We start from the raw sequence: 11,274 nt of genomic DNA on the forward strand, positions 1-11,274 counted from the left end.
GGTATTAAATAGCATATTGGATCTGAACATATAATCTTCCACCAAATAAACCATATAGTAATCAACTACAAGATGTAATCAGCAGTACAGTCAACCACAAGCAGCAATCTATAGTTCCGGTAACAAGATTGAACACAAGAGATGAACTAGGGTTTGAGATGAGATAGTGATGTTGAAGATGTTGATGGAGATTGCCCTCCGCGAGATGGGAGAGTTGTTGGTGATGACGACGACGATGATTTCCCCCTTCGGGAGGGAAGTTCCCTCGGCGGAATCGCTCCGCCGGAGGGCAAAAGTGCTCCTGCCCAAGTTCTGCCTCGAGATGGCGGCACTCCATCCGGAAAGTCCTTCCCTTATTTTTTATAGGTCAAAACGACCTATATACCAGAAGATGGGCACTGGAGGTGGGTCTGGGTGAGCACAACCCACCAGGGTGCGCCTGGGCTCCCTGGCGTGCCCAGGTGGGTTGTGCCCACCTGGTGGGCCCCCTCTGGTAGTTGTTTGCACCAATATTCCTCAAATAATCCATAAAAAATCTCCGTGAAGTTTTAGCTTGTTTGGAGTTGTGCAGAATAGGTGGCCTGACGTAGCTTTTCCCAGTCTAGATTTCCAGCTGCCAGAACTCCCTCTTTGTGTATACCTTGCATATTATGAGAGAAAAGGCATTAGAATCACTCCAAAAAGCATTATTATGGATAAAAACATTATAAATAATAGTGATAAAACTTGATGCAAAATGGACGTATCGACTCCCCCAAGCTTAGACCTCGCTTGTCCTCAAGAGAAAACCGAAATCGAAAAACATGTCCACATGCTTTGAGAGAGAGGTGTCAATAAAAACAAAATACAGACATAGAAGCATCATGTTCATTATTATAACAGCAACAAAATTAAACATAAGACTTTTATCATATACTTCTCATGAATAAGTAACAATTCATCACACAATTAAAGTATAAAGCAAAAACTCTATTAGAAACCAACAATCTATGTTCTCAATCAACTTTGCAACTACAATTCATCATCTTTTCAGGAAGGGTCACGTATCGGAGCCTTAGGCAAGTCCACATACTCAACCATCATATAGTCTTCTATGATTGCTAACACTCACTGCGTACACATGAGCAAAACGTTTCAACCGGACACATAGAAAGATATGGGCTTATAGTTTCGTCTCCCAACATATTCACCTCAAGGGTGATGTCAACAGTAATAATTCATGCTATCTATATATTCAACTGGACATATGTGCCTAGATCTTTCCTCACCACATGATGCTTGCCAAAGGAGAAAAATAAAAAGGAATAGAAGAAAAACTTTGACTCTTTGCATGAAAGTAAATACATAAAAATAAAAGAGAGGCCCTTCGCAGAGGGAAGAAGAGGTTGCCATGCGCTTATTTGTTTGTATGCTCAACCCCTTAGTGCAAAAGAACGTCAAGTTGCATTGCCCCTTGTGATAGCGACCTTTATTATGCAGTATGTCGCTTTTATTCTTCACCATCAGAGGTTCGTGCAACGCTCAATTTCTCTTACACTAAATGATCTCACACTTTTAGAAGCAATTTTTATTGCCTTTTTGCACCAATGACAACCTACTTGAGGGATCTTTCTCAATCCCTAGGTAGGTATGGTGGACACTTGAAAATAAGATTTGCGTTTAAGGGTTTTTGGATGCACAAGTAGTATCTCTACTTAGTGCGGAATTTTTGGCTAGCAAATATAGGGGGCAAGCAACACATGTTAAAGGATCTATGACAATATGACTTCTATGTGAATATAAACAAACATAAACCATTAAGTTGTCTTCCTTGTCCAATGTCAAAAATTTCGGCATATAATATTTTGATGAGGGCTCACAATCACAAAAGATTTATAGGATAGTATATTTATATGTGAATCTTCTCTTCCCTTATTAATTCTTTCATGAGTTGCAACATTGACTAATGCTATGTTTGTCAATCTCTAATAAAATTTTCTACTTATACTTTTCCTTATGTGGTGTCATCACCTACCGTAAGATTAGTATATGATCTTTCTTGATTTATTTCCTTTCTTTTATTTATTTCTTTTCTCTGTTTCTTCCTTATTTCTTTTCTTTTATTTGCAACATGGAAGTAAAGAAAGCAAAAACTCAAACTAAACTTTATTATATAACTTGCACACGATTACAAGGATAGATCACTAAGCAAACTCTCGAAAAGAAAGGATCAAACTAAACTTTTATTCATCTAAAGCAAAAGATCGAACTAAAATAAGTAAAGGCAAAAAGATAGTGGGATGATATGATACCGGGGCACCTCCCCCAAGCTTGGCGGAAGCCAAGGGGAGTGCCCATACTCGATACTCAATTCTCTTTTGGTGGTGAAGATGAAGGTGGCGGTGATGAAGAAGAGATCTTGTCTTTATTTTCCTTGAGCTTACATCGAAGGATAAAGTTATCTATCCTCAACTCATCATTTGCAATCTCAAGCTTTATTATCCTCTTGCATAATGCCTCCATACTCTCGTTCTTGAAACGAGGAGGGGCTGATTCATCTTCATCTTCATCTGAAGTCCAGCCATAGTGCTCCACATCCCCATAGGACTTGGGGTTTGCGACAAAGTCAACAACATAGCTCTCACCTTCAGAGTCTTGGGATGACATATTTTCAGATCTGACAGGAAAGCAGCAAGAAAAGAGAACAGTGGATTTCTCCGCGATATGGTGATCAACAGGTTCGGGAAGTATATATAGATTTTTTATCTTGGGGGACAAGTGAACGGAAGAAAAAGGACTCCGGAAGGTGTCCCAGGTGGGCACAACCCACCTGGGCATGCTAGGTTTGGTGTCTTGTGCCCACCAGGGGACGCTTCCTGGTACTTTCTTATTTTCCTATTTTTCTAAATATTCCAAAACTGACAAAAAATATTTTTGCGGATTTTTCGGAGTCCATTTTCTTACCGTATCACGTACCTCCTTATTTTCACAATTCTGGATTGTTCGAGAAGGACTCTTTTATGTGTTCTTCTGATGTCAGTTTGGATAATATTACTTTCAACATTAATGGGCATGCCTAAGATATAGTGTTTTATTCGTTCTCCATTGACAACCTTCGGGTTAGTACCTTCGGAATTATTTATTTTGATGGCTCTAGACTGATAAACCTCCTCTATAACATAAGGGCCTTCCCATTTTGAGAGGAGTTTTCCTGCAAAGAATCTAAAACGAGAGTTGTACAAAAGAACATATTCTCTGACTTTAAACTCACGCTTTTGGATTCTTTTGTCATGCCATCTTTTAACTTTTTCTTTGAATAATTTTGCATTTTCATAAGCTTGGGTTCTCCATTCATTTAAAGGGCTAATATCAAATAACCTCTTTTGACCAGCAAGTTTGAAATCATAATTGAGCTCTTTGATGGCCCAATATGCTTTTATGTTCTAACTCAAGAGGCAAATGACAAGCTTTTCCATAAACCATTTTATATGGAGACATACCCATAGGATTTTTATATGATGTTCTATAAGCCCAAAGTGCATCATCTAATTTCTTAGACCAATTCTTCCTGGACCTATTGACAATCTTTTGCAAAATTAATTTTATTTCTCTATTGCTAAGTTCAACTTGACCACTAGATCGAGGATGATAAGGTGATGCAATTATATGGTTAACACCATACTTTGCAAGCATTTTACGAAAAGCACCATGAATAAAGTGTGAACCACCATCAGTCATTAAATATCTAGGGACTCCAAACCTCGGGAAAATAACTTCTTTAAGCATTTTAATAGAAGTGTTATGATCAACACTACTAGTTGGAATAGCTTCTACCCACTTAGTAACGTAATCAACAGCAACTAAAATATGTGTGTATCCATTAGAGGAAGGAAAAGGTCCCATATAATCAAAGCCCCAAACACCAAACGGTTCAATAACAAGAGAATAATTCATAGGCATTTCTTGACGTCTACTAATATTACCAATTCTTTGACATTCATCACAAGACAAGACAAACTTACGGGCATCCTTGAAGAGAGTAGGCCAATAAAAACCAGATTGCAATACCTTATGTGCAGTTCTATCTCCAGCATGGTGTCCTCCATAAGACTCGGAGTGACACTTGAGTAGGATCTGTTCCTGTTCATGCTCAAGTACACAATGTCTAATAACACCATCTACTCCTTCTTTATAAATATGTGGGTCATCCCAAAAGTAATGTCTTAAATCATAGAAGATTTTTTTCTTTTGTTGGTATGTAAATCTAGGTGGTAAATATTTAGCAACAATGTAATTAGCATAATCAGCATACCAAGGAGTATTATGAGCAACATTTATTGTATCTAACTACTCATCAGGAAAACTACCATCAATAGGTAGTGGGTCATCAAGCACATTTTCAAGCCTAGATAAATTATCAGCTACGGGGTTCTCAGCTCCTTTTCTATCAATGATATGTAAATCAAATTCTTGTAACAAGAGAACCCATCGAATAAGTCTAGGTTTAGCATCTTTCATTTCCATAAGATATCTAATAGCAGCATGGTCTGTGTGAACAATTATTTTGGAATCAACAATATAAGGTCTAAATTTATCACAAGAAAACACTACTCCTAAGAATTCTTTTTCAGTAGTTGCATAATTTCTTTGAGCACTTTCTAGAATTTTACTAGCATAATGAATAACATTCAATTTCTTATCAACTCTTTGTACTGGAACAACACCAACATCATAATCACTAGCATCACACATAATTTTAAAAGGCAAGTTCCAATCAGGTGGTTGAACAATAGGTGCAGAAATTAAGGTTTCCTTGAGTGTTTCAAAGGCTTCTAAACAATCATCATAAAAAACAAAAGGGATATCCTTTTGCAAAAGACTCGTAAGAGGCCTAGAAATTTTAGAAAAGTCTTTGATAAATCTCCTATAGAAACCAGCATGACCTAAGAAACTACAAATACCTTTTATATCTTTAGGACATGGCATTTCCTCAATTGCATCAACCTTAGCTTTGTCCACTTCATTACCTCTTTCAGAAATTTTATGACCCAAGACAATGCCTTCATTAACTATAAAGCTTCTCCTAATTCAAGACAAGATTTTTTGTTCACATCTCTACAGAACTCGATCAAGATTGCTCAAATAATCATCAAAAGACTTCCCATTAATAGAGAAGTCATCCATACAAACCTCAACAATCTTTTCACAAAAGTCAGAGAATATAGTAGTCATACATCTTTGAAAAGTAGTAGGTGCATTACATAAACCGAAAGGCATACGCCCATAAGCATAGGTTCCAAAGGGACAAGTAAGAGTGGTCTTTTCTCGATCAGGTTGAGAAACGGGTATTTGTGACAAACCAGAATATCCATCAAGGAAGCAAAAATGTGTGTGCTTAGATAATCTATCAAGCATTTGATCAATAAAAGGCAGATGGTAATGATCTTTTCTAGTTGCTTTGTTTAATTTTCTAAAATCAATTACCATTCTATAACCTATAACAATTCTTTGTGGAATAAGTTCATTCTTATCATTAGGAACAATAGTTATACCTCATTTCTTAGGGACACAATGAACAAGACTTACCCATCTACTATCAGCTATAGGATAGATTATACCTGCTTCTAGAACTTCTAATATTTCCGTTCTTACCACTTCTTTCAACTTAGGATTTAACCGACGTTGGTGATCAACAACGGGTTTAGCATCAGGTTCCATATTAATTTTGTGCTGACATAGGGTGGGACTAATGCCCTTTAAATCATCGAGAGTATATCCAATAGCAGCTAGGTAATTCCTTAGATCTTTCAATAATCTTTCTTCTTCATGTTCTAAAAGGTTAGCACTAATAATAATAGGATATATCTTCTTTTCATCAAGATAAGCATATTTCAAAGTGTTTGTCAATTGTTTTAATTCGATCATAGGATCACCTTTAGGTGGAGGAGGTCCTCCTAGAGTTTCAATGGGCAAATTGTGTTTAAGCATAGGACGTTTGTAACACTCCGAGTGTCATGCTACAGTAATCTCATGCCTAATGATGCCATGTCATCATAATTAAGTTGCTAATCCTCACTTTGTTTCAAACCAAGCTCAATTTCAATTTTTAAAATAAAGTCAAATAAAATATTCTCCAAGCGGTAAAACTAAAATGTTTGTGTGGTTGCAAATATTCACTAACTATTTTTCATGAATAAACCAACACTATTTGACATTCCAATTAATCCGTAGGAAGTTATAAAGTGAACCAGCAACATTAAATTGAGCCAATTCAATTTAAATAAATAGTTAACCATTTCAAAATAAATAGTAACTTTGTCGGCTAACTCATTACACAACCTAGTATTTATGTGTCAATTATCATATTAAAAAATCCGTTTGGTAGATCAAAATAATGCAAAACTGTGGAGAAATTACAAAACAGAAAATAAAAAGGGAAAACGCCTAAACCTAATGTGCAGCTGGGCTGTATGCAGCCGCAGTGCACACGACCCAGCCGGCACATGCCTTTCCCCCCCTACCTCATGCTACAGGAGGCAGAGGAGGGCGTGGCGTGCATCCACGGCTGCCATGGCCATGGATGGCCTCCACGTCGTTCCCCTCGGCCTATAAACATGCCCAACCGCAACCCTAGCTCCCCCTCATCCGTTTCCCCCTTGATCCCCCATCAGCCCCCTTCTCATCTGCTCGAATTCGAGGTCGGAACCTCGCGCGACGATTGTGCTCGTCATCACCGTCGTCTCCGGCATGCGGGAGCACGTCCAGGAGGTCCGGCGCGGCCGGATCCGTCTGTCCAGGGACCAGCACAAGCCGGGACGTCCCGTACATTCGCCATCGACGTCGTCCTCTCCGTGTACATCGTCGCCGTCCGCCATCGTTTGCCACTGCTCCGAGCCGTCCCCTGCCTCCCCCGCCTCGCCGTCGCGCTCGTGGTGAGCTCCTCCCTTGGACCCCCTTTCCTCCCCCTTCGATTTGGACGCCGTAGGCCGCCGTCACCGTCGTGCCCGAACCCGTGCGTGCGCGTACGTGCAGTTGCTCCTCCTGCGTGGCGCTACTGCTGCCTGCGCGCGCCTCGTCTGCAGCCGTGCCCTTGTGCATGTGTACGCCGTGCCTACCGTCTCATGCCTGCTGCAGCCCGCGCCCTCGCTCGAACCTGGCGGCGTTCCCCTGTGAGCGCCCGCGCGCGTGCCCGCGCCCCCGCTCCTGTTGCGTGCTGCCTTGTCGTGCCTACTGCTTTTGCTGTTGCCGCTAGCTGCTGCTCCTTGGTTGCTGCTTGCTGCTAGCTCCTGCCCGTAGCCACTTGCTACTGCTCCCCCTTGCTAATGCGCTTAGTGCTGCATGCTGCTGCTATTGGCCATGGCCGTGGCCGTGGCTGAGTGTGTGCTGTGTGTGGCGTGTGTGTGTGCTGTGTGTGTGGGTGGCCGGCGCAAGATTTAGGTCGGGGCTAATTTTGTTACTAATTAGACTAATGAGTACTACTACTTAAGTCAGTTGCTACCTTAAGACATGTGGGGCCCCAGCGCCCTTTTCCTTTAAAAAAGAGAGAGATATACAAATAAATACATTCATTAATTAACTTAATTAATCTTGTTTAGTTAAACTAATTATTTTTTTGTTTATTCAAATCAACTAACTAGCTAACCAATCAGTGTATGACAAGGGCCCCATCCCCTGTTGACCAGTCAAACGTTGACTGGTCAACTGGGTCCCCCTGACTCACCTGTCAGCCTTTGGTACACTTCTGTGTATGCAGAGCTGGGTGCAACTAGCATCTAGTCTTTAATTTCAAAATAATAATAAATGCAGATATTGTTTTAAACTTCGGAAAATCATAGAAATTAATCCGTATTTCGGATGAAAATGTTTTTTACATGAAAGTTGCTCGGAAAAATCCAACGAATTCGGATACGCGGTCCATTCATCTGTCACATGCCCCTAGCATGCTGAACATGAAACCGTCCCCTCTCTTTTCATTTGTCAGAAAACGTCAGACGCCGGGAAAACCCTCCGGATGTTTTCCCTCTCCGTCTGCAACGTCTAGCACTGCGTTAGTTCACCTCTAACACCGCATATTACCATGTTATGCTTTATGATGCTTTGTTTGCTTTATATTCATTGTTTCTTCCCCCTCTTCTCTTCGGTAGACCCTGAGACCGATGATGCCCCTGTGATCGACTACGTCGACGATGACCCCTCCTTGCCAGAGCAACCGGGCAAGCAAACCCCCCTTGAGCATTCCGATATCGCCCATTTCTTTCCCTCTCTTGCTTGCATTAGAACTGCTACTGCTTTCTGTATGATCCTACTCTGATGCATAGCCTGTTGTTGTTACCTGCTTTCATACCTTATCTGCTTATCCTAAACTGCTTAGTATATGTTGGTTAGAGATCCATCAGTGACCCCACCTTGTCCCAGTTGCCTCGCTTTATGTTCGATGACTCGATCAACGTGATCGACGTCCAGGCCCCGACACCGCACATCACCCCTCTAGTTGTACGACACTACAGAGTTACTATCGAGTGCTGAGGGTGAACCTCATACATCACTCCTGATGTGATCTCTGTAGTGTAGCTATTCGGTCGTGATCATCGAGGGTGATTTCCTCCTTAACCACTTCTGTTACGGCTCTGTCGTGCAACCTCTCAAGTGTGAACCTCGAGGGTGGATCCTCTTACGTTCACCTTGATGACAACATCGAGTGGAATTCACCGGGGGTGATTCCTCGGGTTTTCCCCTTGGTGTTAGACACACAGTTACTATGGTTACTATGACTTTGCACCGAGCCATGTTACTAAAGACGGGTCGGCCCTAAGGGGTACCCGCGTGAGCTTAATAACGACTGATGTGGAGCCGGGTTGACCTGGAAGGTGCCCGCGAGATACTTACGAGGCATGGCCGGGCATTCTTAGCCCTTGCCACAAGTACTCGAGACGGGGCGACGGGGTCACATCGATCATGAGTCTCTGCTCGTTACCGCGTGCTCCTAATCCACTATGATTTGGATATTTGATTCGAGGGGCCTCTGGCCTGATAGCACTAACCATCACGTGGGCATAGTATGGGTGTTCTACGTCGTATACATCAGCCAAAGCTTAATAGACGCCAGCGACTGAGCGACGCGCGCCGGGTTGGACTGCGTAAGTTCCTGCCTTGTTGAAGGAGGTAGCTAGGTCTGCTCACCGACCGCCCACGCAACGTGCAGGAGTTCCCGGGGCGATGGCCCATGACCCCTGGGGGCATAGGTTTAGTCCGGCGTGCTGGCCTCTCTATTAAGCCTAGGTCGGGTTGCGGCGTATTGTTTGGCCGAGGCTGGGCATGACCCAGGAAAGTGTGTCCGGCCGGAGTTAATCGAGCATGGTGGGTAAGTTTGTGCATCCCTGCAGGGAAGAAAACATCTATCAATAGCCTGTCCTATGGTAACGGACACTTGGAGTTGTATCCCGATCGATACAACTAGAACTGGATACTTGTGATGAGAAATGAATTGAGAATGAGAAATGGATAGTATGGCTCTAGGATTGCTTTATCGCAGGGAGTTGAGAAAGGATCTCTGGCCGAGGTTGATAACTCTATTACTACTTTACATTATGCCGATCTGTACTCTTCTATATGCTGCAAGATGCTTGAAGATTCTTAAAGATGCTAGTCTTCGATAGGCTAGGCTTTCCCCTTCTCTTCTGGCATTCTGCAGTTTAGTCCACAGATATAGCCCATTTTCCTTGATACAGATGTATACTTAGTTTAGATGTAAGTCTTGCGAGTACTTTGGATGAGTACTCACGGTTGCTTTGCTACATCTTTTTCCCCCATACCCGATTGTTGCGACCAGATGACGGATCCTAGGAGCCAGACGACACCACTGATGATTACCACTACCCCGAGAGTGCCTACTACAACGTGACGGCCGCTGACGACTTGGAGTAGTTAGGAGGCTCCCAGGCAGGAGGCCTTGCCTTTTCGATCGTTGTTGTTTTTGTGCTAGCCATCTTAAGGCAAACTTGTTTAACTCATGTCTGTACTCAGATATTGTTGCTTCCGCTGACTCTTGTGTTTTCGAGCTTATGTATTTGAGCCCTCGAGGCCCCTGGCTTGTAATATAAAGCTTGTATTATTTTAATTTGTGTCTAGAGTTGTGTTGTGATATCTTCCCACGAGTCCTTGATCTTGATCGTACACATTTGCGTGTATGATTAGTGTACGATTGAATCGAGGGCGTCACAACGTTGTTCAAAGAAAATCTTATCTATTTCATTTCTTTCATGCATATGTAAATCATTTTCATGGTCTAGCAAATATTGTTCTAAAGGATCAGTAGGTGGTACAACAATAGAAGCAAGACCAATTAATTCATCCTTACTAAGCAATTCTTTTTCATGAAGCTTTCTACTAAACTTGGAAAAATTAAACTCATGAGACTCATCATCAAAACTAACACCGACAATTTGTTTCTCACAATCTATCTTAGCATTAACGGTGTTCAAGAAAGGTCTACCAAATATAATGGGACAAAAATCATCTTGTGGGGAACCAAGAACAAGAAAATCAGTAGGGTATTTTATTTTCCCACACAAGACTTCAACATCTCTAACAATCCCAATTGGTGAAATAGTGTCTCTATTAGCAAGTTTAATAGCAACATTTATGTCTTTTATCTCTGCGGGTGTTATGGCATTCATAATTTCTTGATATAAGGTGTAAGGAATAGCACTCACACTAGCACCTATGTCACATAAACCATGATAACAATGATCTCCTATTTTAACTGAGATGACAGGCATGGCAACAATAGGTCTATGTTTATCATTTTTATGAGGTTTGGCAATTCTAGCAGCTTCTTCACAGAAGTAAATAACTTGCCCATCTACTTCGTTTTTCAAGAGGTATTTAAACATAGCAATACTAGGTTCTACTTTGACTTGTTCATCAAGCTTAGGTGTTCTAATATAGCTTCCGTTGACCACAGTTGAAACTTTAGCATGTTCCTTTATCCTAACAGGGAAGGGTGGTTTCTCAATATAAACAGAAGGAACAACCGGATCAACATTGTAAAGTATAGTTTCTTCTTTAATTGGTACCGGTTCTTTCAATTCTTCTTTAATAGGTGGGTGATATTAAAACCACTTCTCTTTAGGGAGATCAACATGAGTAGCAAATGATTCACAAAAGGAGGATACTATCTTAGAGTCAAGTCCATATTTAGTGCTAAACTTTTGAAAAGCATTGGTGTCCATAAAAGATTTAACACAATCATACTTAAGTTTAATACCTGACTCTTTACCTTCCTTGAGTTCCCAA

The 11,274-nt window shown here is 41.4% G+C and overlaps 1 long non-coding RNA gene across 1 annotated transcript; it reads left to right on the plus strand.

Annotated features, from left to right (window-relative positions):
• The first annotated feature begins 6,533 nt into the window (after positions 1-6,533).
• LOC123081848 (uncharacterized) lies at positions 6,534-10,096 on the plus strand. The gene is made up of 2 exons (XR_006438817.1): positions 6,534-6,911; positions 9,809-10,096. It is a non-coding gene; the product is annotated as an uncharacterized lncRNA (long non-coding RNA).
• Positions 10,097-11,274: the final 1,178 nt, after the last annotated feature.

This window comes from Triticum aestivum, chromosome 4A, assembly GCF_018294505.1.
Source record: "Triticum aestivum cultivar Chinese Spring chromosome 4A, IWGSC CS RefSeq v2.1, whole genome shotgun sequence".
Classification (NCBI taxonomy): domain Eukaryota; kingdom Viridiplantae; phylum Streptophyta; class Magnoliopsida; order Poales; family Poaceae; genus Triticum; species Triticum aestivum.